General features: G+C 37.4%; 1 protein-coding gene across 4 annotated transcripts in view; it reads right to left on the bottom strand.

The window, feature by feature from the left end:
* The window catches only part of LOC106874611 (glycoprotein endo-alpha-1,2-mannosidase), a 76,209-nt gene that overhangs the window by 60,648 nt on the left and 9,259 nt on the right, over positions 1–6,302 (bottom strand). The window contains exon 1 of one of the 4 annotated variants that reach the window (XM_052974281.1): positions 4,418–4,479. The exons of 1 other annotated variant lie outside the window; for it this stretch is intronic. The gene's annotated coding sequence lies outside the window, so the exon portion shown is untranslated. Of the gene's footprint in view, positions 1–1,626; positions 2,748–3,803; positions 4,170–4,417; positions 4,480–6,302 lie in introns of those variants that run through there. 2 more of the 4 variants (XM_052974278.1, XM_052974277.1) reach the window with 2 other exon arrangements.

The following is a 6,302-nucleotide window of genomic DNA, read 5'->3' as shown; positions in this document are numbered from 1 at the left end:
TATATATATATATATATATATATATATATATATATATATATATGTTGTTGTACTTGGGGATGGTCATATTGCCAGTTTAGCCAATAAATATATATATATGCATCTATTCATCCATCCATATAGTTAAGCGCGTATATTGGGTATGTATATACATACATACATACACACATACGTACATGTATATATATATGTATGTATGTATGTATTATACCGTATAAAACATAAAAAAGATTATCTGTGGATAAACAGATAGATATATACACGTGTTTACATAAAAATAATAATAGCCACAAATATCTTCTATTGTTTGACAACACATTTGGAATATACAAGTTACGTGTCTTGCCCGTGTGTATCAATGTGCGTGTTTATTGTGTGTATACATATATGTATATGTGTACACGAATAGATACATACACAACTAGATATATACATGCATAAACAGACAGGCAGACAGACAGATACATAAATGCATACCACACACATATATATACATACATATATACATACACACACAGGCAGCTAGATATAAACATGCATAGACAGACAGACGCACACATACATGCATACGTGTGCATAAATATACACACATACAATACAATACATACATACATACATACATACATACATACATATGCACACTTTCTTGGAAATAGGGCTGGGTACGTAGAAGGAAGGTGTTCCCTTATTCGGTTCCCGAAGGAGGTAGATTTTCACTTGCCCCACCTTCCCAACTTAATGTCACTCAGACATCAATGTAACCCAAATTATTAATATCCATTTCCTTCACTGTATATATATATGCATTCATGAATAAATATGAATATGTGTATACATAAACTAAACTAATACATTTGTTAAAACTTGTCGCTCCCGTACTGTCTTCTTATACTAGTCATACTTTCTTAATACATATGTACGTACGTATGTTGGTATATATATATATATATATATATATATATATATATATATATATATATATTATATACACCGTAGATATATAAATGGATAGATAGATAGATAGATAGATAGATAGATAGATACATACATACATTTAAAGACAGATACATAGCTATTTATGTATATAAGTACATATTAAGAATTAAAAGATTTTTATAATAAATTAAACTAAATCTATACAAACACGAATAATATTAAAAGAATAAGTCAAAACACACGTGTATGTGTGTAAGAATATACGTACACATATGTGTGTGTATATAGATAGATAGATAGATAGATAGATAGATAGATAGACAGGACAGAACAGATAGATAGATAGATAGATAAATAGATAAACATTGCATTAAAAACATGTATATAGTTACACATTAAATGGTATATAATAAACAATGTATACATATATTTAACATATACATATACAAATATTAATGTATGTAACGTATCTATTAAGTTAAAAGTATATAAATATATATATACATATCTACATACACAGTGTAAAGTTATAATACGTGTTTATATTATATATATATATATATATATATACACACATATATAAGCATTGTTCTATCTATTTGTATATGTATTCATACGAGCATTAATGGCACAAAGGTATTAAATATATGGTTTTGTTTTTAATAATAAAATGACCAGATCAAAACTAACCTTCCGATATAAATTTGTACTTCTGCTCTTTACGAGCAAGGCAAGCCGAGTCTTGCAATCTCAGCGACTGGTTTTCCTCTCTATGTATGTGTGTGTGTATATATATATATATATATATATATATATATGGGTGTACGTGTGTCAGTGTGTGTGTATATAATTGAATTTAGTAGTGCGGTTTTGTGAGTCTGTACAACGATGGATTATCTACGTATGCGTAAAGTCTGCTTATGTGTGTGTGCGCGCACTCCTCAGTGCGTGTGTGCGTTAGTGGGTGTGTTACTACTGATGGAAGCATAAAGGCGGCTTTCAGTGTAATTGTATACATATGTCACTGTGTGCATGCGTGCGCGTGTCCGCCAGTGCGCGCGCGGGCGACCGTGTGTGTGTGTGTGTATGTGTTTGTGTATGTCTGATTGTCTATGTGTCTGTTTGTGTGTCAGTCTGTTTGTGTCTATGTGCGTGTGTGTGGCTGTGTGACTGTATGATAGTTTGCGCATGAAATATCCGTTTTCCTTTCTATGTTTGCGTGTCTTCATGAATCCGTTTAATAGCTGTGTGTGATTTCGTTTTATACCGGTAAGCTATTCTGTGGAGTAGCTTTTCATAGTGTGTATATGTTTATATCTTTCTTTATATGTATGTATCTTAATATGTTTGTGTATATAAGTGCCTCTGCGGCTAGAAATGTCTGTGTTTGTATATAACTATGTGTGTGTGCGTGTGTGTTAAATTTGTTTTTGTGTGAGAGATATAGAGAGAAAGAAAAAAGTAGAAAGTTTGATTTACAGTTTAACCTGTGTAAATATTGTAGATATACTTGTATCCGTATATGTGTATGTTTATATATATATATGTTCTATGTGTGCATCACGATACACTTATGTTTGTATATACGAGTGTGTGTGAGTATCACAATGTATGTGGGTCTGTGTATGAAAATTTCTATGTATGTATGTGCGCGTGTGCGTATGTATAACAATGGACGTACATATTGTGCGTGTATGAGAACATCTATGTATGTGTGTGTATTTGCTTTTACGTGAAACTATAGAAGCGGATGGCCCATGTGTGTACTCGCGTGTTTGGATATGTGGGCGGCCCATGTGTTCACACACAAATACAACTGCAGAAATGTTGCACAAACACACACACACACACACACACGCTCACTCACACATACACACATACATAGTCACAAATCGTTAAATATGCTTACATGTGTTGTATAAATATATAAACGTTATAGGAGTATGTGCGTGTGTATCTAAGGGATATATACACGTATAATAATTGTATGTATATATGTATATGCATTTATATATATATATATATATATATATGTGTGCATGCGTGTATGTATATATATACATACATACACGCACATATATACATATATATGTGTGTGTGTGTGTGTGTATAAACTCTTTAACCAGTTTCAGCTTGAAAACTGCAGTCATTTACATATATAGATATACACATATATGTGTATGTGCGTGTAGATATTTATGTATGAGTATGAATACATATATATTATATAAATGTGTGTGTATATATATATATATATATATACGTATTATATATATAATGCAAAAATAAATACAAAAAAAAAAACAAACAAAACTAGGTAAAGAGCGAATGCAAATATTCAACAACGCAAAAATGCTGATGTAATTCACACTTATACGTTCTTATACACAAATTCACATTTACATATAACAACTATGTCTATACACGTGTCATTGAAAAACATGCACATCCACACACACACTCACACACACACACTCACAGGCAGACAGGCAGTCAGGCCGACAGACAGCACATGTGTATGTGTTGATGTTTCTATTTTTAGCTCAGTTTAAATGACCACATCAACGCTTCTGTCTAGATAACCTCTCTCTCTCTCTCTCTCTCTCTCCACACACCTTTCAGCTACTTCTCCTTTTACTAACCTTTAGTACGACAATAACTCCTGTTACTACTATTACCGGTGCTGCTGCTGCGGCTGCTACTGCTACCACCACTAACAAGATTTCACCACCTTCAACACCACAACCTTTCTTTACAAATCTCCAGCGCATCTTCTTTCATTGGTATTTCTCCCCACCACTACCATCATCCATCACAATCAGAAACTGCATCGTTTCACCACCACCACCACCTCTTGTACTACTCACCTTATATTTTCTAAAATAGGTAAGTACTAAGTCAGAAATTTGGTGGGAAGTGTCTAGTCGATTAAATTCCACCTCTGTAATTTCACTGGTACTTTAGTTTTGTCGACTCCGGAAGAAGAAGAATCGAAAGACAAAGTTGATCTCGACGTGATTTGAACTCAAACGCGGAGTTTTGTAGGACAACCAACACATTCGCCACTGGCAAATATCACCGCTATGAATCTCGTAAAACCACCACCACTTACCACCGCCATTCTAATCACCATTATGGTTGTATATCTTCAATATTATCGTCCCATTCTGTTAATTACTTAATTACGCCGTCACCATTACAATCACCGTAGCTAACGTCACTCTGAGCGGAACTTGGTCGTTCGCTCAGCCTTTGCTAGATATAGCAACCAAATCTCTCTCTCTCTATCTATCTATCTATCTAGTTCCATTTATATTCTATCGTCTTCGTCCTAAAACAAAAGGCTGGAGTTCTCAATCTACAAAAAACGTCAGGATTGGCACAGCTGGGACTAAATAACAACTATAAACCAATCACGAGCAACCTGCGGCCCGCGGGACTTTCTGAATGGTATAGTATGGTATGCCTAACGATAAATTACCTTCAATTTTCTTAGTAGCGCCGCTCATGCCTGCTTATAAATCATTAAAATCCTTCAAGCAGGACCATCCGCTCCACTACCAGTACTACCCAACAACTGATATTACGATTGTTACTACTACTGCTACTACTACTAACTCTAGCATGATCCCCACCACCATCCACACCACCACACCTACTATAACTCCCAGTAGTCTCCACCATTGTTCAACAAAGCGATCCAACCCGAGACCCTTTCTCTAGGCGTTAACTCGACGTGCTAGAAATAGCAACTAAATAGCGATTCAAACCATACCCTAAAATCCTTATTGAGCTTGATGGAATCAACTTATCCACCTCCCCAAAAATGTCAGGCCTTGTGCTTATGGTAGAGAGGATTATTAAACCGTTAACACACCAGGCAATATGCTTCGCGACACTTCACGTTCTGAGTTCAAATTCCGCTGAGGTCGACTTCGCCTTTCATCCTTTCGAGGTCGATAAAACAAGTACCAGTCGAATACTAGGGTCGATGCAATTGACAGGATCCCCACTCCCTGAGAATTTCAGGTCTAGTGCCTATAAGTAGAAAGGATTATTATTATTATTGTTAATTTACGACACCGGACAAAATGCTTAGCAGCATTTCGTCCGGCCTTACGTTCTGAGTTCAGATACCTCCGAGGTCGACTTTGCCTTACATCCCTTTCGGGGTCGATAAATAATTAAGTACTAATCAATTACTGGGGTCGATGTGATCGCCTATCCCCTCCTCACAAATTCCAGGCCTTGTGCCTATATTAGAGAGGATTGTTGTTAATATTATTATTATTATTATCATTATTATTATTAATGATTTAATCAGGAGAAAAAAATGGTACCCGTGCCTTTCGTGGATCCTTCCGGGAAGGAAAAGCTGACAGGGATATTGGAGTTCCCAAAAACAAGGGGAAGAAATCGGTGATGGTCAACGACTAGAACGCCTCTGATTTGATCATATAGTTCTGCTCTATCGGGGGTGGGAGTGGAGGAGGAGGAATAAACGCATCTATCCACGTCACCACCACCACCACCACCGCCGCTACCGCTACCATTTCTGCAGAAAGAACCAGCCACGTCACCACCGCCATCATGGCAAATAGTTACACAGTTAATGACATATAGGCAGACTTGTGTCACGTGGTTGTTTCGATTTCACAGCCATAGAATCTCAGTGAAGAACTGGAAAATGTTAAGAAAACGTGAAGCACAGGCACCGCAACAGTGGTGGTGGTGGTGCTAGTGGTAGCGGCGGCGACGGTGCTGGCAGCGATGTAGATGGTGGTGGAGGAGGTGCTGATAATGGTGGCGGCGGCTGTAGTGATGGTAATGGTATGCCGATGTCGGTTGTGTGCTGGTGCTATGGTGGAGGTAGCGGCGGAGGGAATGGTTTGGCGATAGTAGAGGATGCCGGAGTAGTAGCAACATAATGGTAGTGGCGACGGCGGATGTGGACGGTACTGGTGATGGTGGTGGTAGGAGTGGTACGATGGAAGTTGGAGGGGAGGGGTATGAATATGGAACTGGTATGATAGCGGTGGTGGTGCTAGCAGTAATAGAGGTGGCGACAGCAAACACGAAAATGGTGTGATGGTGGTGGTGGTGGTAGCGACACATTTGGAATTTATACGTTGTTGTCGCTGGTGGTGGTGGTAGTGGTGTTAAATTGTGATGCTGGAAATGGAAAAAGTGGTGTGGGTGATTGTTAGAGTAAGTGATGGTGGTGAAGACTGCGGTGGTGGTGGTGGTGTCGAGACGGCTGCCGTGGTAATTATCGTTAAGTAATGTAAGTGGCGAAGATGGTGTAAGATTGTTAAATTCTTGATGCTGGAATGGTAATAATGGTAGAGTATCATAATGGGAAGGAT

The sequence above is a fragment of the Octopus bimaculoides genome, chromosome 18 (genome assembly GCF_001194135.2).
Source record: "Octopus bimaculoides isolate UCB-OBI-ISO-001 chromosome 18, ASM119413v2, whole genome shotgun sequence".
Classification (NCBI taxonomy): domain Eukaryota; kingdom Metazoa; phylum Mollusca; class Cephalopoda; order Octopoda; family Octopodidae; genus Octopus; species Octopus bimaculoides.
Note: the sequence above shows the minus strand (reverse complement) of the source record. Positions and strands in the feature narration are given on the sequence as shown.